The 23535-nt window shown below is 46.8% G+C and overlaps 1 long non-coding RNA gene across 1 annotated transcript; it reads right to left on the reverse strand.

Annotated features, from left to right (window-relative positions):
* Positions 1-9392: 9392 nt before the first annotated feature.
* On the reverse strand, positions 9393-22986 carry LOC144139324 (uncharacterized). The gene is made up of 3 exons (XR_013316151.1): positions 22831-22986; positions 13324-13443; positions 9393-11381 (listed from the first exon to the last, which is right to left on the reverse strand). It is a non-coding gene; the product is annotated as an uncharacterized LOC144139324 (long non-coding RNA).
* Between the last annotated feature and the right edge of the window lie 549 nt (positions 22987-23535).

Raw genomic sequence — 23535 nt, forward strand, 5'->3', positions numbered from 1 at the left:
CTCTCCCCGAAATGCCGGCTGGTCTCGGCGCCACTGTGTACAGCCGAGCAGTCCTCTCAAACTCCTGCCTGAGGTGAAGGCTCCAGCGACCGTTGCTGCGATAAAACACTGTCACGCAGCGGGCGCTCCGCCCTGGTAGCGGAGCTAACCTCACCTCATTGGTCCGTTTGAACGATGCCCGAACCCGACTCTTGCCGGGACGCGAACGCGCGCCCTGCGCGGAGGTCCGTTCGGAGAGACGCTTCCAGGACGCCGAAGACGTTGGCCGAAGGTATGTGACGCTTTCTTTACCAGCCGGCTGCAACTCTGTTGCGCCGGCGAAAGCCCACCAGCCCTTCCGGCTGCCGGCCCGTGCCTTAAGGCTGCTCCTGTTGTCCCTACGTGCGGTACGCGCCTGTGAGTGAATGGGCCCCGTCCCCCTCGCTGCTGCGAGCCGATCTGGCCAGCACGGCGATGCACGCGCGCACAACGTGCGCGCACCCTGGAATTTTCCCTGACCGAAGAGCCCACTGGATTTGCGCCGACGACGCGCACACTTGCGCGTGGCACCCCATCGCCTCTTTCACCTCAAAGGAAGTGCGTACTTGTACTGTAAATTATGTAATTGGGACTGTAAAATATGTGACTAGAACGTTAGTAGAAATAAACGTCTTCCCTCCGTACCCTGGGCATATTCCTTTGTCGCCCCCTTCTCCACCTGCCCAACAGAGGCGGTGTTCAGTTGGCGCGACGGCGTTTCAGTATCGTGAGCGTGCTCAAATAGCTCGAACCCGCGGTGGTTCCTCGCAGTGTGCATGAGTGCATGCCTTGTGCAATGCTAGGGTTATGCATATTGTGAGGTAGAGAGACCACAGTGTAGAACGAAGTACAAAACCCTCGCACAATATTTCCAGCAGCTCGTATTTTGAGCTTCCTCAGTCCATTCTTTGTCGCCAAATTTTCCCAACAGCTTACTGTCTGAGCGGGTACCGAAGCCACGCGATCACCTGACTTCACCAGCACGGTGAATTTTCGGGAACCGATATCTGTCGTAGGTACACTTCTCTCACTTTTGCAGGATTTGTTCATACGAACCAATAAAACTCACACGCAGCTTATACCTCCTCCAAAGCTATACGATATAATGAAAGCTCTCGAGTAGCACATTCAAAAGGAATTCCATGGGGCAGAGCCTTCGGAAGTGTTTTGAACGCTCGGGGGCTCAAGACAATCTGTGACGATGAAGGTAATACTAATAATATTTTTCTGTTTTGACTACCCGGAAGGTGTTCTGTTCGGCGCATTTTTCGCAAATGTCGCCCATGGGTTTTCCCACTGAATATGTCATCAAACTTAAGCTATTTGATTTACGTAAAAGGTTTTAATCCCCTTCAAGCATCCCAAGTAATGTAATAACTCCGGTTCTTGTATTGTAAAGGAATAGCTATCGTACACCCTGCGCCACAGACGAACTGCTCTTTCAAGGGCCTTGGGCCGCAATACAATCGACATTGCCAATAAAATTTCGGGAAGGAAATCATTTATTCCTGCTTACAGTAACAGAAAAACTGCAACAATAGTAACGTTTCAGTAACAAGTTACAGGCGCGAAAGAAACAAGGCGGATTTGGAATTAATTAACGATTAGCCTTGGCAAACGAATGGAACGTTCTGACAACATAACACATACGTTCTGAGCATCGTGCGTTGTACAACTCCAGGCGTATTTTGTTGTTGTTTTAGAGCCATGATTTGTCTAGTCGAGCTATGACCAGGAGGGGCTCAGCCCATTTTTGAGAAGCGGAGGCGCTCGAGGTTGGCCCTGATCCCCTTTCTGGAGCACCCTGCCACAGGGACGATCTGTGAATACCTAAAGAAGGTTACCAAGATCAGCAAGCGCGTCTACATTACCAAAAACACAGTTTTCTCCCCTGTACTGCGAGGATCCCGGAACGCCGACCTCTGACTACGTCTTCATGAGGCATTGACAGACCACTGCGCTCTCAAGTGAAACCAAGGTGACTGTGGATATTCACGAGGTGGCGTACGTGGACACGGCTTGTGATACATCCGTCTATAGCTTACATGCCTTGAAAGCTCGGCAGGATTCTTCTATGCCGAAGCAAGTCGAGGACGACGCAACGGTCCCCTTGGGGAACGAGTAAGTACGCTCAACTGTTCACTGAAATATTATTGCGTCGTTGTTCGTGCATGGCCAGATCATTTATATCTGTAAAGACCGCGTGAGCACGATTCAAAAGAATGTGGCAGATGCGAACCCGTACTGCTTAATGTGACCGGTGGTCCGGACGTGAACAAGCGTGACGAGCGGGCGCCATCGCTAGTTCCAAGGTGCTGGCCGGACCCCTCTGGAAGTTGACGTCCCCTACCAAAGTTTTCGCCTCCAATCCACGTAACGTAGGAGGCTTCTAGTGACACGCACCTTTAAACGAACCCGGTGCGTAGATAACTTACCCCTGTCCGTAACTGGACAGCTTCAATGAACGTGCCTGTCGACCACGGAGACTTTCTGTAAGACATATCTGGTGCAAGAATCGTCGTTCCGGAGCCACGGTTGTGGTTCCTATAATGCCGATCGTGGAGAGTACACCAAGTTTGGAGTTCCACCAAAATGAGGGTCGCTTAAGACCTCCTAATGACGATGCTGCCTCGTGGCGGAAACGCGCGAGGCTGCCTGGTGCGTATGACTGAGCTTGTTGGTCCAAGACGGCGGCCATGAGCACGGCAAGTTATCCTAAGATCCCGTCGTACACGTCATCATGAGGACTGATGAGCACCGAGATCATATTTCGAACCAACGCAGTACTTTCGACACCTGGGTGCTGCGCGTGAGTGCCATCAAGCTTAATAAAGCTTCCAAACAGGCAAAAGACGAGCTGCAGCGGGTTCCTGGCGACGCCGCCGGTGGATAATACAAGGCAACCACAGGGTGTGATCGAGGCGCCGAAAGATGTCCCCTTTGCCCATTACGACCAGGTGCTAAGAGAAAAAAAAACTCCCCCCACCTCCCCGAAGGGGATCGTGCGGAAATGCGAGTGCATTGGGTGCACCGATGAGTGCTGTGCGGCAAGCAGTAACGGAGAGAGGCGTGCGCTCCACTGCATTTATATACATTTTCCGAGCGCACCGAGCGGAGAGAGGGTACGCGGAGAGGAGAGAGAGACCCGCGCAACACGCCCGCCCCGCGCGCGAGCTCTCTCTCCCACCGAGCTCGCGATGCGAGCGCCCTCACACGCCCGAGCGCGCTCCTCTTCTCCCCTTGCCCTCCGCTACTCCCGCCCGAGCTACCACCTGCTCCGGTTGCTAGGCGCGCCACAGCTGTTGCTAGGGGCGAGTAGGAGCGCGGAGAGATAACACCTGCGGGCGCACGCTGGCGGAGCACGACAACCCCCGACTAAGGAATGCATTCGCATTTACGACGAGGACGACGACGAAGGCAGAACTACGAGGCACGCGCTCACGTGCGCTCGCGCTGGAGGAATGCAGGCGCACGCCGACGGAGCACGACAACCCCCAACTAGGAAATGCATTTGCATTTAAAACCGACACGCTGCTCCATACCGCCCAATACATTAATTTTCGTTCTCAGCTGCGGTGCAGCCTGTCGTGAAGGTGCCATGCTCAGAACGCTACTAGTGGCCGCAGAGCTAAGCGATGGAGATATCGAAGCGACGGTTAATGTACAATATGTGCAAGCACGTTACAGGGCTCGCACAAAGGCGAGAGCCCGTGTCAGCTCGGTGACGCCGTCGACTGCCGCACTCACCGTCCGTCCTTGGGATTTTATATCGGTTCAGCCATGATCAGTTCAAATTCCCCTAATTAAGACTCTCCGCTGCCCGCTGTCTGAATGGGATGAATGGAGGCGACGACGATGACGAATGCGACGATGACGAATGGTGGGTTGTATCAGACGATGCGCGGAAGAGGGGAGGGGGGGGGCGACTCCTCGGGGCTGATTCGGGGCATGTCGGTGCACGTTTGCCGCTGTCGGTTGAACAGCAGGGCGAAGGTGAGCCCAGCCGTTCGGCGCGTCGTCCGGCCAAGCAAGCTTTTGTCGGGCGCTCTGGCACAACGAGCCACTGGACACGCCATGTTGCTGGCCAGCAAGCGCTGCTTCATCCTGGATGCTGGTACGTTTTATGCTGGAGGCGGGTACTGGCTCTCTCTCTCTCTAGAATTATGACTCTCCTTACCTCGCAAACGATTCTTAACGCCCCTGGGAATTTTATCTATATGAAGTTTGAGCTCCTTGCCCGAATATTATTAGCACTTTGCCTCCTCCCTAACCCATTGCGGTTCAGGTCTATCCCCCCTAATTAGTGCTTCCCTCCCTTCCTGGCACAACGAACACGATGATCGTTTGGTAAGGGGGCTGTGAGCGTGCCGAAAGCAAGAAGTCGGTGCGGTGTATGCGTACAACCGAAGGTCTTTGAATACTCGACCTTGAACACAGCCCAGGACGCCAAAGTGCCTTCGGGGTTCTCGAACCACAAACGAGTCCAGTCTTCAAGGTAAAAAAAAAACACACCGCTGGGTAAAAAAACAGCCCACGGTTATACATGTCTGCACCCGTTTAACTAGCTCCAAACATTCCTCAGGATCTTCCGAAGGTTATATGATTGTCTTCCGAAGTCCGTGGAGTACGACGGGTGAGGAACTCGCAGCGTTAGCATTAGTGGCAGCGTTCATCGTGTCAGGGAGTAGCTCTACGGTCATCAAGCTGCAATGCGGGAGGTGAAAGTTGGGGGGGGGGGGGGGGCCCGCTTGGCGTACGGGGCATAAAGTGCATGTACCCTGCCCTTTAGGTAGGGTAAGGTAAGGTAAAGCAAGGTGAGGTTTAAGTTTATAAGAGCGAACATCGTTGTAAGAACGAACATCGTAAGAGCGAACGCCGTTTGTAAAAGCGAACATTCATTGCTTCGCAATGAACTAGAAAAAACACGAACGTCGAAGGAGCAGTTAAAAAGAGACGCGCACAGTTGTGAATGAAGGATTGGAATTCTGCGGGATTTGCTCTCCATGCATTTATCTTGAAAAACATTCCTTTCCAAAAACAGCCAATCAGATTGAGGACATGTTTGGCCAACGTAAAGCAATAGAGAGCAGTGACGAATGGGTAAATCATAGGTGGCAGTTAATGTTGCCGAGTGCCGCATAACATCAACTTCAGCAAACCTTCCCCTTCAAACGAAAATAAGATAGCTGGGCGCGATAGCGCGCGGGTAACAAAGCAAACAAAAAATTTCACCTTCTTCGCGTCGGGGAACCCTGAGTAGTATGCGAAGCAGCCATGGGGTCGACTGAAGTTCCCATTATTTTTCAGTTCTATCGCGGCGTTGCGGGAGGAGAATGAGTGGAGCGGAGCGCGCGCGCGCGTCATTTATACCGCGGAGCTACAGTGACGCCCCCACCGGAGTATGCAGCTGCTACCGTCGCGTCTCTAACCCTAAGCTGCTTCGCATTATCGCGCGCGGAGCTGCAGGTGTTGCCATTCGTTGCGCAATCCCGGAGAGGAGAGGATCTTCGGAAAGCAGAGGAGGAATGCCGGAGAGGAGAGGAGCATCGGAGAGGAGAGGAGGAATGCCTCGCATACTGCTCAGGGTTCCCCTACGGGGAGATGACGACGGTGGTTGAACGCGAAGCTATCTCGTGCTGGATTCTTTGGTTGGCCAATCCCTAGAGGCATCTTGCCACAATCATCAACAGCGATGCCTGGCCAGACATGCGCAGTGGGGGTGTGGACGCCGCACAACGGCGCCAACACAATGGCGGAGGGAACAGGCTCGACCATAAGGTGCTTCGCATCTAATAAATCCAAAGCCATCGTTCGCAGCAATATGTCTTATGGCGCTTTGCGAACGAGAGATGGCCACTGAACGGGCTGCTCCTGCACACGGCGATGTACCTCACTGCGTCGACATCGCTTGGGAAGTCCATCCCATGCGTCTGAAACGTGAAAGGGATGCTGCCTTAGTGGTTTTACTAATCCGACTGCCACCTGCTCGTGGTCCCCCACTGCCAGCTGGCTGGGCGAAGGCGGTTTCGGCTGCCTAGCTTTGGTCAGTTGCAACGGCAGCGGTGGGTGGGTGCCAGGTCCCACCCGGGGATGCAAAACCCCAAGGGAGTGGCAGCGACTCCCTGGAACTGTATGGGCCAGTTCCTTGCCCCAGAGCCGATGCTGGACGCGGAGGCAGACCCGGACAGCCTGGGTGGCTACCGAGGTTGGCTCTGGGAACTTGGCTTAAAAGCGGTTAAAAATTTCCTATATATGGGAACGCCGCAGTCACCCCACGCGGGCACGACTGCTCGCTGCCGACACGAAGGTTCCTGGACAACAGGATCCAAGGCCTTCATTAGGTGCTTATGGTGGCCAAATTCTCTGGCCCTTAGTAGCGAAAGGTCTAGTATGCGCGCACTAGCTTGAACCGACGAAAGAGGGGATTAGTACGCATTCCTCGCCGAAAATCCTCGTTCTTAGTATTGGAAGTAGGGCGCCGGGTACTTTCCACTCGGGTTCGCCTAATTACTGCTGCCCGTACGGGGTTCTGGAGGTCTTTCCTGGTGGGTAGCAGTTGGCACCGAGGAAACATAAGACGTTCGTCAAAACCTGAGATACCTCGTAAAATACCGAAGGTTCTTCCTTTGGTATAGTATCCAGGTGTACATAGTAATCGACAGTCTAAAAGGTTTCTCACACCATTCTGTCGGACAAGACTACCGGCTCCCGAAACCGAGAACAGGCAAGGACTAGTACCCGGGGTCAGCCGAACGTCTTCTTTAGTACTCGGGGGATCCGGCGGGTGTTCGTCGAGCGGCTTAGTACCGAAACGGGCTGGAGGATAGTGTCGCCACTCCTATGAGGGTTCTCCCTGCTGCTTCGCTGATCGGAGCCCAGCTAGTACGGAACCTATTGTGGGGTCCGCCAAATTCCAATTGGCAGTATGATGCCCATCCTGAGCAATCAGGCCTTTTATAGGAGTCAGACCTCGAAGGATCAGAACTAAAATCTCGCTGTCGCCATTCCCACCCAACCTCCCATAACCCATTCCTATATTCCAACTTCCCTTTTCCTCCATCCCAACCCCTACCGCTACCTTCCTAGGGGAGATCAGGGGAGTCTCCCCAGGCCCGCTCTCCTGGCTTTGGTGTCGCTTGGTAGCTTTTCCCTTTTTATTTCTTTCCACTTCGGTGGTCAAAAACATCTTTTGCCTTTAGGCCAATTTTTTTATTTAATATTGGTTTAAGCCTGGTATACCTAGTGGCACAGGCTGAGGCACTTAAATATTTTATGTTCTTTTTTTAACTTGCCTCACAATAACCATGTACTGCTCAGCCTTTGTGCAAGTGCTCTCTGGTGCGAGTATGCAGGTCCCCATCAATACATGCTGGGTTGCGGTGGGGTGAGTTCGGTGCGGTGTTGCGTACGTTAATTGTCCCAGTCCTGGGGCGGTATTCTCGTAACTGTCCTTTATGAAAACGTCTCTTTTGAGTCCCTTTCATCGTGACGTACTTCCGGTTACACAGTGGGCGTTGGCAGTAGGTTTGTTGCGCTTGCGGTACGTCAGTTCCCGTTGTTTGCTTTTAGCCAATCAGGGCTCGCCAAAAGGGACACTTTTGAAAGGGACGCAAAAGGGACAAAACTCGAGAATACCGCCCCTGTAGGGGCTGTTCACGTTCGCGTCGCAGGAAACTATTTTCTTAAATTGCGTATCTGATCACGTGTTTCATTTATGTTGTTCCCTGCAGTGTGCAGTGCTCGGTTGTTGACCGTGAGACCTAGAGTGATGTCGCGCTCTTCAGTCTCACCATGCCTCGAAGGAGATTTGGATTTCTTACGCGTGTGTTGTGTGTTAAAAATGTGTCTAAGACCATTCTGGTAGCTGCTGTAAGCGTGTGTGCTCATACAGTGTCACCAGCATTAAAATATCAACCCAGAAGACTTCTGAAGTATGTAAGGAGGCACGTTGCACAGGGGCCATAAAGACAAAAAAAATCCCGTGCCATCTTCATTAACCGGAAACCTGGAGAAGGGCGAAGCATGCAGTGTATAAGTGTATTCTTGGCGCCTTGGCGTTTTTGCCAATGGAGATGAAACAGTTGGGGGTAGAGGTATACAGCTGTGCTGTAAAAGTCTCTTGTCTTTGAAGCACGAAGCTCTCTAGCACGAGCCGTAAACGAGTCTCGCGGTGTTTCAGTACCGAGACTACAAGAGAAGACGATTTCAACGGCGATTGCGACGACGACGACGACGGGAGACACACAGGGCTTCGCCCCTAACACAACATTGAAGCACTGAAGTAACACAAAGTTACACAACTTTGAAGCAGTAGTTAGGCTCGGGCTGTCGGCGTCTCGTATCGTCATCGGCGTTTAATCCGAAAAAAAAAAACTAAAGGCTTCAGCACTAACGGCGCTCTATTAAACCATAAAAGGCTTTTTTTGTATCCGGAAGAACGCAAGAAGAATTCTAAAGCTTTCTAAAGCTTTCAATTCTAAGAATTCTAAAGCTTTCAGATTTCGTTATTGGTATCCTATAGGTCAGCTATAAAAACATTTTTATTTCTGTGTTAACTGCACCTTAGCATTCTGTTGATGCGACCAAACGGAACTAGTGGCCGCTGCAATTCCCCAGTCATGTGTCTTGGCGGTGATTTAGGTCGACGGCCACCAGTCACACAAACAAGGTTATGTGACGTTATAGAAAAGTTTCCGGACAGTGGCTGTGGAGGCGCCACTGTTTCACATGTTTGCTTAAGTATCTCCATTACTTCTTTCTAATTTGCGATAAAGTTGATACCATTGTTACCCGGTCAAAAACAGTCTTTTTAATGGACGAAACGTATTTGGTCTTCATACTTTTGAGCAAGGAAAGGAGTTATTCGTCGTTTGGGTGTCGGGAGCTACTGGTGAAGGCGCAATTGGTGGGCGCATTTGATGTAATCTTGCTGCTTACATTGCTTGCTTGCAGGCTGAGACAGTTGCCTGTATCTTAAACAATGTCCCCCAAAATAATCGTATCGAATCATCGCGGCTAGGGAGTCAGTATACTTGTATTTATATACGCTCCATCAGTTTGATGTCAGGGCTCCCTTCTTTGAGCACAAAATTATTTAGAGAGGATTTGTGTGGAGCAGGAATCCACCCATGCATTGCCATTCTGTTGGCGAAACCTCTGCAGTTATATTTCATGTTTCCATGTTTCCGGGATGAGTCTGCGACAATATTGCTCTTGGTGAGTTCGTATAGATGAATGCTACTGCCGCACGTTATGGACCTGCGCTGTTGGCGCAATGGCGTACATTTCTCTGGTGAGCGTGGGATTATAGACGTTTATACAGGACAGATTTAAGGCCCCAAAGAGATGTTTCAGGCCTTCTAGGGGGCAAATAATTTGGGCTAAGATGAGTTAAGTTTACTCTTCCAAATGAAAGCATACATGAGCATTGTCCACTCAGCATAAGCCCTTAGGCTTATGCTGGCTGAAAAACACATTTTCGTTCGCGTATTTTGATTAGTCGTAACGGGGTCGTATACTAGTTGTTGAGAGAAGGTGCTTATTGTCACCCCTTTTAAAAAATGTTCACGTTCGTGTTAGGCACAATTTCCTTTGTCGAAGTGTAGCTCATAATATCCCTGTGCGATTGTACTGTTCATCTTGCTTTAAGGTTGTTAAGAGGGAATTTAGATTGCTTAGGGTGGGAAGACGCAGGTGGTTGGCTTACCAGAAAAGGTCAGGATTTTCGGTTGTCCGGGTTGGCCTGCAAAACTGAGATATCAACTAGCCGAAATTTTGAGGGGCGAAGCCTCTTCGGGGTTCGGGCTGTGGGTGTCTCCTGTCGTCGTCTGATGTCGTCACAGTACGTCAATTTGCCAAACGATGGTTAAAAAACGAGTGTGTAATGAATAAAACCTGTTTAAAGTAAACTAAAATGCTGCAAACTAATTAGGATACAGGAATAATAAGAATTCAATTGCAGTAATAACAGAAATGGGTAAAATTCCGTGTAGAAATTGGTTTGAAATGTTAAGTTTTTTCCTTTAAAGCATACGTCTTAGCATGCTGTGGCGTGTGACACAAAGACAACTAACGGCCAGTCTGTCTCTCATTTAATTGCTTAGATCCGGTTCATCGCAAGAGAGGGCCCCACCACCTCAGCAAGCGCGCGATTGCTCCTCCCCCCGGGGCTTCTCCTGCGCCCTATCTGCGCGCGCCGTGTGGCAAGCGAGATACTTACAATCTTCGAATACACATATACCCTCCAAGCTTCGCCCCTCCACGGGCTTTACATTAGTGCAGATGGCCCGGTTTACCTTGGTCATTTCAGTTGCATTGGTCTGTGGTGCTTATCTTAAGCTTCTGACGCTCTGGAAGCAAACCGCTCTCGAGGGCTTGCGCGAACTACCACGCGTGGTGCTTGGAGTACACCCCTTTAAACGAGTCATAAATGCCGACTGGATTCGAATTCGCTTGGTCTGTTAACATTGTCCAATGGGCGTACTACTACCTTGTCTTATTTTAGGAGTTCACAGTGTTCGTCTGTAGCGCTGATGTTACCACCATGGTTGGCGCATATACCATTGCTTTTGCACTGAATCGGGGGCGGGTAGGGCCTCTGCACAGCCTCTGCAACACGGTTGTGCCGAATGAAGCATGTGTCTACTCCATAGCCTATGCGGATTCACGTAGTGCGGAATTCTGCTTTTGCTTTGTTAGGGAAGCACCGGTAGGGACCTTCCGGGTACATGACGAGGGCTTTGGAGTGGGAATAAAGTGTTGGCGGTTTTTTCTATTATTCATGTGATAGAGTGGTGTTGACTGAAGCAAACAAATTCTTTAAGAGTGTTCAAGGGAGGTTGTCAGCCTTCGTGTACTGCACAACACTTATTCGAGCATTGGTAGTAAAGCAAAGACGAGGGGACGTAGAGTGCGATTTACAGGTACGCAACTCACTTTCTTTAAGTTGCGAGGGGCGAACGTGTACAAAACCACGAGCCCTGACCTAGACAATTTCTATTCTAGAATCAGGATGTGTGCGGTGACCAATCATCATATGAGCGTATGTGTTGACACGCGCTTCCATGGAGCATGATAGAAAGAGCGATTGGCCTATGCGACGTTAGCTTAAGCGCATTCGCCAGCTTGCATTAAAACACCAAGTGCTGGCGGCCACATTCGACGCCTCCAGCCTGTCTTCCCGAGGTTGCCAATCCGACTGCTACATTTCGGAAACTTGCAGATGTACAGAGAAGGAGTCTCCAAAGTTCGAAAGGTCGATCCCTGCAGCACGTGCCATATTTTGGAAGATTGAGGTATGCTTAGCGACCTGCTCCCCCACGGTGCCGAATTCGGCAACGCTGCCTTCTTTCATGACCAGGATTCTGAAACGAATGCCAATAACATGTCTGTCAAGGCACACGAAAAACACTGACAGGCCACCAGCTACAACACACATGAGTAGCAGGGTGAACAGTACTCCGCATTCCGGCGAACGTTTAGATGCTTCTCGGCATGCGAAGCCACGTCGGTTAGGCTTCTTAACTGACGAAAACTGGTTCAAGCCTTTGAACGACACTGAACGTGAGCTCATGCAAAAAAAAGCACGAAGTTGTAGGCACTGCCAAAGGTGCAGCGGCTGTGCCGGTCACCGTACACTACCAATTTCCCAGTCTGTCAGGAATAGCTTGTGAAGTACGCAAGTGGTACCGCTATTCCTCCGCGTGGAATAGTGAAACATTTGCACATGTACAAAAGACCGTAGAGTGGTACCCATTCAAACCATAGTACCGACGGACGGAGGGCCTGTTGCCAAACCCATTCTGGATTCTCGGTCTCCCACATCTTGTTTTAAAGCAAAAACTTTCGTAGTAGGATCGATGGTGCCCAGTGAAAAAATAAGTGCATTTCGGCACAGACCGCTTGGCCGAGTAAAAATCTCGGATAAGACCTATGGAGTCGGTTACAGGGTAAACAAATACAGAGGAGATGCAAGCGAACTCGACAGAACAACGCACTGACACCGAAGGACATTCAGAAAAATCATCCAGAAAAACTCACTCAAGTAGTGGCACATGAACCAGCATACTGGCATAGTAAGCGAATACGAGCAGTAGCACCCAGAGTCCCTCGTACCACAACACACGCAGGAAGGCGCGCGTAACGCGTGTTTCGGCACTTGGGCCGGTCATAAAATCAAATTGGGAGTCACTGGCTAGGCTGCACTGTTTCATTTGGAAATATTGATAGTCTTTCTTGGGCTACTTAAACGGAGAATTTTTGGTCTCTCTGTCTGTTTGTCTGTCCGTCCGTCCGTCCGTCCGTCTGTCCATCCGTCTGTCTGTCCGTCTGTCTGTCTGTCTGTCTGTCTGTCTGTCTGTCTGTCTGTCTGTCTGTCTGTCCCTCGACTCCGCTGCCTGCAAACATGTGAAAAATTCTTCAAGGAGACATTTACTTAGAAAAAATATTTCGAAACTACTAAAGCTAATGACAACGCTCATACTTGTCAACATTGTTGAGCAAGAAGCAAACATTGGGATATTTAGGGCAGGACATCATTACAGAAGTGGTATTTACAGTGTTCTTTTATTAGAAATACATGGTTTATTTATTTCTCGGATACAAAATGAAAGAAATACGACATGAAAAATGTTTCTACTCATATTACAAAAAGGGCTGTCGATTGTTCGCGAGCATCAATCTACAATAAGATGATGGCGCGTGTGCGGCGGAACGCGGTAAGATTAAATTCATTTATGCAACCTCCACCGTGTCTGGCGTGGGAGGAGATAGGCGAAAGGGGAAGAGCAGGCGAGGTGGGCGGGAAAGAAAACCGAGAAATTTACTTGGCAGGGGCAGCAGAAGATTATCGTCTTTCGATGACATTTGCAGCGAAGCGGGCAGATACGCGGCCAATGCTATTACTTGCTGCCATGTATTAAACAAAGAAAGCGTGATAGCAATACAGTGACTGTATAAATGTGAGATACTTGAAATAAGAAAATATAGCGGACCTATATCTGAACTGATCAATCGAAACTTCAGCCCGCTTGCAGCCTTATTCGGAGACTTTGCAACGTTTTCGATGCACCACTATTCTGTGCGGGCAAAAACATCCTTTTCGTGCTTTCTACGCGAATTTATTACGTGCTTCCTTCCACCACTGTCGCATTACACATGATTTCTTCGACAAGAAATAAGCGTTTTTTGTGTTTCTTTAACAAAACTTCTTCGATGCACGTATTTTATTTTTACAGGCAGCGAAATACTTTACAACACAAGAGTTGTGGCATCGTTCGCAAGAGCAAAATCACATGTGGGGCTTACCATTTGAGCTTCATGGAGGTGTACAAGCGCTTGGCAAGTAGGCGACACTTGATCCGCTTTATAGTTGGGCGGATATCAGCTTGATTGATTTCCGACTGACGCGCTTGGTTGATGATTTGCCTGAAGAAAAAGGAAGGGAACAAGATTGTTGTCCCAAGAAAATTCAACAATAAGCATGGAAGAATAGGTATAGACTAAGTATTTACATATTCAAGCTAGTGCCATAACCTTTACGACATTGTCTGGAAAAGAAACGCAAGTTCTGGACGTTTAATTGAACTTTTTGTAATTCGTAGGTGACAATTATCTGCAGCCGTCTGCAAATCACTCCTTCAACATATTGCAAAGGTCAGCAACTTCGTATTGCTTAACTGGCAGATTGTAGATAACAGTATAAAATGCCTAGAGAACCCGTCGTTTCCCAGAGCTCAAATTATGATGCCAATCGCTTATGTTATTGTTGCAATGTTAATAGTAATAATGTTAACGTCATTAATATTCCTGCACGAGTGTCGGCAGTATCTCGACATTGATTGTTTTATGTTTCACGAATTACGAACCAAGCAGTTTCCAAAAAGGTGTAATAATTTCAGATGTTTGTGGTCATATGCCAATCTTCATTTTTTCCACACAATTTAAAGTCGACACAAACAAACTGCAACGAATACACCCACTATGCAAACAATAAAAAATGATAATAATATTACGATATTTCAGAGAATATGGCAGTGACCGAGTAGAACCCAGTTTTGCTTGCAACTAATCCTGAAGATGCCTACAAAGTGTTCGCAGGTGAAATTCGTTACAATTATAACTTAGCATTTCCTAATGTAGAGTTAAAAAGAAACAAAACAATAAAGAAAACATGGAGTGACTGTAGTCTCTATAAGAGAATCAAAGAAAAAAATTAACTCGTTGCTTCGTTTATAAAGAGTATAAATCATGAAGTTTTTAATCAGTTTAAAGTGGGGAGGAACAAATTAAATTCTGATATTAAAAGCGCGCGTAATGCCTACTTTGAAAATAAATTTGCAGGTATTTATAACGACCCCCCAAAAATATGGAACAGTATTAATAACCTCATGGCGAAAGGCGAGAGACGAGTTATTTTTGAGATCGTTATTATTGACAAAAAACAGTGCAGGGGAAGTTTGCTTGCGGATAAGTTTAACAATCAGTTTTTACAATTGTGTGCTGCTACGGTCACACGCATAGCTAATTCCAGTAAAAAACATTGTATTCCATCTAGTACTGGAGGCTCAATATTTTTGTTTCCCTTTACTGAATCAGAATCTCTGAGCATAACTAAACAACAGCTGGCCATGTGGGGTTGATGAATTTAAAATACAGCCGATAAAAGCAGTCGCACAATATATATGTCAGCCACCACTTCACATATATGCAACATGATACTACATTCTGGCGATTTTTCTGGTGTTTTTGAAAATTCCCAAAGTTTCCGTAATTTTCAAAAATTGTGGCTCCAGATGACATGAAGAATTACCGACTGATTTCAGTTCTGCCCATTTTTTTAAAGGAATAAAATAGGTAATCAATACTCCAATCTTAAGCTTCTGTAAAACTAACCACATCATCGCCGAACAACAGTATGGCTTCCAAAAACAAAAATCAACTGAAATGGCAATAGTAAATATAAAAGATATAATTAGTGATAACTTCGAACAAAAATTGTTCACTATTGGAGTGTTTCTCGATTTGAAAAAGGCTTTCGAATCTATCAAACACAATAATTTGTTTCAGAAACTTGAGAAATACGTAATCAGGGGAACCAGTACCAGTATATTCAAGAGTTACTTAAGTAATCGCCTTCAATACACCGACATCGATCGCGCCAGGTCCCGCTTTGGACAAATTAAGTATGGTGTTCCACAAGGATCTATTCTCGCCCTGCTATTATTTTTATTATGTATAAATGACATTAACTACCTTTTTACCCCGGAGATATTATTGTATGCAGATGATACAAAGGTCTTTTTTTCTGGCAGAGATCTGACTCTGCTGGAAAAACAAATTAATTTATGGATTGAAAATTTGTCGATTTGGCTTGGTACAAATAAACTGATTTTAAACAGAAGAAAAACAATATATAGGATTTTTTGAGCTTGCAACAAACGTTCAGGGCAACAAGTTTTCCTCAATCTTCGAGGCAGACGGATGTATTGCAAGTTAGTTCACACAAATTCCTTGGTATTGTGTTCAATGAAAATTTAAGTTGGTCTCTTCATATTGACAAACTTCGAACGGATATATCCCAGTACATTGGTATTATTTATAGGATGAAATATTTACTCCCAGCTTGGTTAAAAAAACAGCTGTACGGCAGTCTAGTCCATTCTCGCCCTAAATACTGCCATATAATGTGGGGTACAACAGGAAAAACAAACTTCGAAAACCTATACCTGCTCCAAAAAAAGTCTTACGCATAATTGAAAACGCACCCTCCATCAGTTACAGTTCCCCATTTAAGAAACATCAGGTATTGACAATTCTGAATATTATCATGAAAAAACTCTATTTATCACCAAATAAGGACTGAACTTTATGACTTTTACAGAAAGTACACGCCAAGAAAACATGAATACGAGTTTAGGGAGATATTATACACACAACCAAAAACTCGCATAAACTACGGTCACCAGAAATTGAGCTCCCAGAATCCCAACTTTTTAAACAGTCACCCCGCAATTCCAACCATGGCACAAGATACTAAATCTAAACAAAGACTTAAAAAGAAATTAGACATGTACGTTTTTAGAACTACCGTGAAAACGTGTATTGTAACTCCTGTTTCTTTCTGAAAACTTGGAGGTAGTTTCTTTCGCTCAATAAAATCTTGTAGTGTAAATATTGTTTCTTTCTGAAAAATTAGAACTTTTTCCTTATTTCTTACTGTGAAATCTTGAATTCTACTTATAGTTTCCTGAAATCTCAGAGCTGATGCGTGTTTTTTTTTCTACTGAAATTTTAGTTGTTTTTATTGTTTCTTTCTGAAAACTGAAAGCTTATTTTCTGTGTGTTAATTGTGTGCATTCTTCTGTCATTTTGTATTGCCACAAAGGACGTACCATTTCCCGCAGAGTCGTGCCAAAACGGGAAGGGGGGAGCGGGACATCACCTTATCAGGCTTTTTTTTTTTGTAGCTTTCTGACCATCCCCCTCGACAACTGTATAGCCATTCCTGTACATGTTGTCGCAATGAACTTTCAACTTTCAACATGAGCTTCGCACAAATTTTTCCTACTTGTTCTGCGCGCACGCAGTCGGAGCAGACGACCGTCTCCAACCTGAAGCCGCACACATCGCTCTGGACAAATCCTTTTTCAAAAAGACCATTCTTGTGGACTGTGTTTCCAAATCTCTCCATTTTGTGAATTAAGCTACGCAATCTTCACCCAACCCCGAACCGCTATCGCACCAATAATTGTCTTCACTCGACGAATCTCTCATGATTACCATGTTAAAAAGTAGCGCGACACAGTATTCCTTGCAGAGGGGGACTTGACAAGTTAAATAATATTGCCGCGAACCATGTACGGGTTTGTTTATTTCTTGTTTGTTTTTAATGCCCGGCCGCGCCCGGCTCTATTATCTGTGTCCCATGCGAAGCGCGTGTTCAATTCTTTATTTTTATGCCGCATGGGATATCTCAGTCAGATAAGCAGACTGTTTCACCCTAACTTCGCTAGCCCCGAATAATCTTCTCTGATCTACAATGTTCTGGATGTGAATCGACGGTTTCAGAAACACTCGCGCCGAAAGATAAAAGCCTGCAGAGCAGACGCCGCGGGATTCGGTTCGACAACACTCGCCTGCGCAAGTCACTTTGTTGACCGCTGCTTCGCCGCCTCTGTATTCTTTTTGAGTTGTTAGGGGGCACAAGTTCGCTCCAATAAACTTGGTTCTCCTGCAAGACAACTGCGTCGTCATTGGGTTCGTGACGTCTGGTGGAGGGGCTGGGTACATGAACCCTACGCCCTCATCAAGCCAACAAGCAAGTCCCACTCGTGCCAGCCGCCGACAACAAGGTCTTCAGCCGGAGTTTGTACTGCTTCCGGATAAAGTGAAGAAAGAAGAAGTCGTGATCACCACCATGATCAACGCAGGCACCATGACCATTGCTCCCAGTCCTGCCCTCGTTCTTCAGCAACCCAGGGAGCCCCCATCATTTCATGGGTCACCTTCGGAGGACCCCGAAGACTGGTTGGAGCAAGTCCAACGGGTCAGGCTGTTCAATCGATGGGACGACGCGGATACACTGAGGCAAGTGTTCTTCTACCTTGAAGACTCAGCAGGGATCTGGTTCCAAAACCATGATAGCTCCCCAGATTCTTGGAACGATTTCCTAACGCTACCGCTTGCAAACGTTACCGCTTCCAAACACTCGTTCTTTTAACGGCCCCATGTACGTTGGAATTGTTTCGTACTCATTTACCGTCTTAGCGACCATGCTGCTCAGTAATTCGCACCGTGTGTATTATCTTTCATAGAAGCCTAAGGGACGCGATTAGAGCTCGCAACAGGGATTGTGGGGATATCCCTATCTACAAACGTGATTTGTGATTACGAGTCCTGCATTATAACTTTTAACATCACCTTCAAATGCGGATCATGACTGCTTTCCCTCCGCATGGTACAGAAATGACCTAACATGACTGAAACCAGTTCCGCCTTCTCCCTGTGTTCCAGGTATTTGTGAAGGTACAGTGAAGCGTAGACAAATAATTTGTTGCTAAATTTAGGATAATTTCTATACTTTGAATCTGTCAGCATAAATCTGCAAATGAACAAAAGACTGGGAAAGTTGGTAAGCACTTACTTAGCTAGAAACAAGACAAACCGACGTAGTACACAGAAGAATCAGGCATAGTACCCGGCGCCTACAAACAACTAAGTTTATTTTTAGACGGGAAAACAGACATTCTATACTCAGAAATGTCATCTGCGCAATGTTTGTCTGCTACATGCTCCGGAAACACCACAAATGTTTCTGTGGTACATGCCTGGTATGGCCATTTTGTGTACAAAATGTCTGTTTTTGGTATAATAAATTTAGTTGTTTGTAAGCGCCATCTTCTGTGCCTTCTTCTTTGAATTACGTCAATATGCTCTGTTTACAGGAGGAAGCAAAACCGTATTGTGTGATGGCTGATTCTAGTTTGCAAGGGCTTCACAAAAAGTTACCTAAAGTCTGCTGGCTTGGCACGAGGTAGATAAACTCTTTTAAATTCGCCAACCCGTGCTTCGTTTGCACCTACATGTGCAAACTACATGCACCTACATTGCAACTTAGTGCACATTGCTGAACGAAGGGTTCAGAAATGTGCAATGTGCAAAGGGTTCAGCAATTTCGCATGGGACCCGTTTTCCGCCGGCCGGCGCCTCTGTCTGGCTGCTCGGTTTCCTTTGCCCTGAGTAAACCTGGCTCAGCCCAACTGTTGTGACGTAAATCCGTTGTGAAAAGCGATGCGGCGCCGCAAGTGTGCACAGAATAAATAGAACTGAGTGAAGGGAAAACACCTCTGGGACATCTGCTCAGGCAAGCCGTCATTGGGCCACGCATGTGTATTCACGACAGCAACAACAACGGCAACATCTGTGGTCGCAATGTCGTCGGGTATGGCCGGCGCAGCAATTATACAAATGTATAGGACCACTGTAACTAGGTTACAAAGCTGAAAAACGAGAGAAAGAAGACATTATAAGGGTAGTCCGCAACTCGATATATTCTGTAATTCAAGAATGCACTAGCTGCTCCACCTCCCTTAAAAAATACTTTAAGCGATTATTCAGTAAACACGGGTCCTAAACTATCCTTATTACTGGGCCCTCGGGGTATAAATCTCGATTCGATGTAAGCGCTACTTTGGTAAAAACGGAGATTGTTTAATCTCAATCCGCTGTACTTGGGAAGAGAAAACAGGGTAATCTTAGGTTTTTGGGAACGGATGGCCAACGAATCTCTTTTGCACACGAAACACACGCTGCCCAGAAATTTGAACACAGGGACAAACTCTTTCACGGTGGACTGTAATGATGACAAAAAAAAAAAACTCGTCGTTGTGATACAGCCGTCCTAGCGCCAATTTGCATGTTGTATTTCGTGGAAACGTTTTAATAACACCAAGAAATAGCTGTTTCTCTAAACGTACTTCCCCAGTAGATCCCCGTGTACAGTAGAAGCCCGCTGGTAAGTTCACCAGTGCTGCGTTTTTCCGGCTGCTAGGTTGTTTTTGTCGAGTCCCGCTTCAGCTCACGCAGAGTACCATGTATTAAAATCATCACTGTTACGTCGTGGCTCAGAGTACGTTCCTGGATCATTCGTAGCAATCTCACACTCCGAATCCGCCCGGGCAACATGCGTGTGCCGCTATATTGAAGTTTCGCGAGAATCGGCCAGCACGAAGCCGCACGCGGGTGTGATTCGTAACCAATAGGTAGTCCTATGTCACTCTTTGCTATCACCATCATCCCTGCGATATTACAACGGAAGTTTACCTTAGGGCTGCCGGAAATGCGTGCTTGCCATAAAAGCACCACCACAAGACTAGCATGCACTCTCGTCGTCATCGTGCGCTTCAAGCTTTGATACCCCGTTGAACTTGCCACCGCGAACTTTGTCGTGTCTTGATGGCGTCGCGAAAACAGGAGGCGCTTTTCCTTCACGAAAAGCTTGACGTACGAAACGCAGTATACAAGCAGCCAGCGCGGAAGAGAGTCAACGTCGTAAAGGACCTTGCATTGCCGCGCGTGGTGTTTTCCAGCGATGGCAAAAAGCGGCAATCCTACAGTCTCGAGTTTTTCAAGGTTCGAAAGCCAAAGTTGCAGAAATACATGGTTGCACGCCAAAGCTACACTGTTTTCGTTTATTTTCGAAGGTTTCCTCACTGCTGCGTTTTCATGGTTGTTAGGTTTTGTTTTCCCGGTAAAGTGAAAAATATATGAACGAGGTTCCACTGGATTTCCGTTTCCTTTCCCAATTTCCGTTGCCTTCCGGAAACCGGAATTCTGTAACTTTCACAACTTCACTGTGAAATAACTAATTTTGACAAGTAAATGCGACTCGGTATGATAATTGTCTTCTAGGTGACAATTGTCAGGCAATTTGTTTTACAGAAAATACTGATAAAACACGATTTACAGCCATTTTTCGCAGCCTTACGCCTCCCGAAGATGCGGCTTTACTGACAGGAGAAGGAAATTCTGTAACGCTTGCAACTTCAGCCACAACCGACAAACTACATCACGTAAATAAACTGGCAACATTGACAGCGCCGTATTATCGGACAATCGTCATGTAAATGTTTCTGGAGACAATGATAAAACAATAGTTAAAGCTGTTTCCTGCTGAGCATTCGTGATAAAGTTGACGTTGCCGCAAGGTTGCACACCCACATGAATAATCCAGTGGGCCGATGCCATATAAAGGTTGACCAATATATGAAGAACGCACCGCCTTTCAAAAGTGTATTTCAATAAGATTTTGTGTGCTAAGGCCAGTCGCCCCATCGGTGAAGCTTTAGTACAATACAAAAGAAATTTGTTCTGCAGTGTAGATGGGGAAAGGGGCCTTCGGTCGTGCCCGCCATCTGTTCTTCATCATGTCACAGCTTGTAAAACATTCCGGATGCTGCACATTATGCCCTAGAAGACGCCCCTTACGTGGGTCATGACTCCAGTTTCCGCACCTGCGTGCTTCACGTCGAACGAACGTTGTCGAATCGGTTGCGCAACTGGGTTGGAAAATTGTCTAGATGACAAATAAAGTTTTATCTCTCTCTCTCTCTCTCTAGATGGGAAAGAAGACAAAAACATAACAGACGTTTTGGCTCGGCCAAACACGTGGAATTGTGCGATAGCAACGTGCATTCAAAGCTCTGTTCGATATAGCATGGCGAATATGGGCTACTCTTTCAATCTTCACCACTTTGCTAGGCTTCCCAGAACGCACAAATGATTAAATGCCGGCTGTGTAGCACTCCACTAAAGAAATGTCTCCCAATGTTTATCCCCTGAAAATGTCATATCTGGCACTACTTCGCGCTTCCTTATGTAGCATAAAATATCCTAACATAACATAACCTAACGAACAAAAAGCAATCATTTAAAACGTCGAAAACTAACCTAAGCTGTAAAATCATGACTGAAATTAAGAAAAAAAGCAAGGCAAAAGCAGCACTCCAACCATACCGAAATGATCCCCTAAACGCAAACGAGAACCGAATTGTGTATGAAATTGTTTTCTTCTAAATGGTTCTTCTCAAAAAGTTGAAACGAATACAAACAATACGAATCAGTCCTTTTGGCACTAAAGTTGTTCGACAAGGATAAAATGTTATACCATCAATTTTAATTGGGAGCTTTATTGCCTGCGCGAACGGAATAAATGGATGACTTGTTTACGCAGATAACTGCTCCGGCGCAACCCCACGTGCATGCGCGAAGAAAAAAACAGGTTGGCGGGGGGTTGTGAGTAGGGGGAGAGAGATTGGCTTTGTTTATCGTTCGCGCAGCGAGCTACTGCGTGAATCACGGCTCAAGCAGTAGTGGCGGGCGGTGCGGGTGGAGCAACGTCAATGTGGCAATGGCGTACACCGCCCACAGATTACTTCGAAATGAAAAGGCCACTCGTCATACGTAAAACACCGGCAGCACGCTCCATATCGTCCAGCTCATATGACAGCCAGCGTTTACTATACTGGGGTAATCGCAAGAATTTTTTAAATAAACCGAGGATAATAATTTTAATTTCGCACTAAAATTTCTGAAGTCTGTAAGGTGGCAACACGTGCTGTCCAAACGTGACACTACGTCACGTGTGCAAACAACGCAGTTAATTTTCAACGCGTGATTCGAAAACCCCACGAAGCAAAAGGAGAAGGTGGCATATTATTGTTGTTTTAGCCCGAGACAACTTTTACAATACCCTTTTTGCATCTCGCATGCAGTTAGAGGTATTTTGCCGCACAGCTCACTTCCATGGTTGCGAACATTCCATTTGGCGGGACACGTACGGCTGGTTGGTATAAAAATTCCGAATTCAAAAGTTAGAAGGCGCTAACAGTAAACCTGTTTCATGCTAAGGGGTTTCAAGTAAGGCCTTTCGTCCGAGATAAAGAAAATATATTTGACGAAAATGGCTTGTCGGTCCTTTTAACCACCTGTACTTGTGTTTGGGGGCATCTTTGAGTGCTTTGTTCAGTTTTGGCTCTGAAAGGCAGCTCCGGTGGAGGGATGACTTGCAGCGATATGTCAGTAGGCTTCAACAACATCGTTATCACATGTGTGCGTCGGACCTGATGCCCGAGTACTGAAACAAAAAGAAGTAAGTTTTCTGGGTGACCAGCAAGAGCTGATATCCCGGTCGCAACTGGCCGCACGTGCCCAGGGCCTCCTTGAATGAGGATGCCCCTCCCGGCAAGAGAGGAACGGCTCAAATACCTCCGTTCCAGCTCAATAAAACGTTTTTACCACCACCTCGCTACTTACAACATAGACGATGTCGCAGAGGGTGATGCAGACAGGCCGTCCTCCTGCAGAGCTTTGCCTTTGAACTGTTTGAGGAAGTTCGATTGCTGAGAGCACTGACGCCCCGACGAATGCCCACTTGAGCAGATAAGAAGCCTTGGCTTCGAGTCGTCAGGACTCCTGCATCGAGATGCGACGATGAAATTAGCGATATTTGATTCCCTTACAAAACTCGTTGCGGTACTACGTCACACCAGTTGAAGGAATTTCATAAACTATCTTTTGGTAGTGCCACTTGGTAAGAGAAACCTTATAATATATATACTTGACAATTGCTACGACACTGCGAATTGCAGAATACTTAATTTGTAAATACACCGAGCGTGATTGCTTTTTTGAATTTTTTGATTAAAGAAGTTTGTGTAACATAAGTACAAAAATATTCGGCGGTCTTTGCAATTGAGATGGGAAGACTGATGAAACGGTGGAACTACTGGCCTTCACTAGCTTCAACTTGGCTTTTTTTAGGTCTGCCCTTTTCATGACACAAAGATGGTCAGAAGGCGAAGCTTTCTCAATTTATAACTAAGTTAAATCAAAGTACAGAATCGCCCTCCTAGTGTCAAAAATCCATGCTGCGAATGTTTGAAGCCAAAGTGCACTTTTGAAACTCAGCCTAAGTCCAGATACAACAACCGTGCTACGAACCCAAGAGAAATGCAGTGC

The sequence above is a fragment of the Haemaphysalis longicornis genome, unplaced genomic scaffold, assembly GCF_048455015.1.
Source record: "Haemaphysalis longicornis isolate Haplotype H1 unplaced genomic scaffold, Haemaphysalis longicornis Haplotype H1 scaffold_5, whole genome shotgun sequence".
Lineage (NCBI taxonomy): Eukaryota > Metazoa > Arthropoda > Arachnida > Ixodida > Ixodidae > Haemaphysalis > Haemaphysalis longicornis.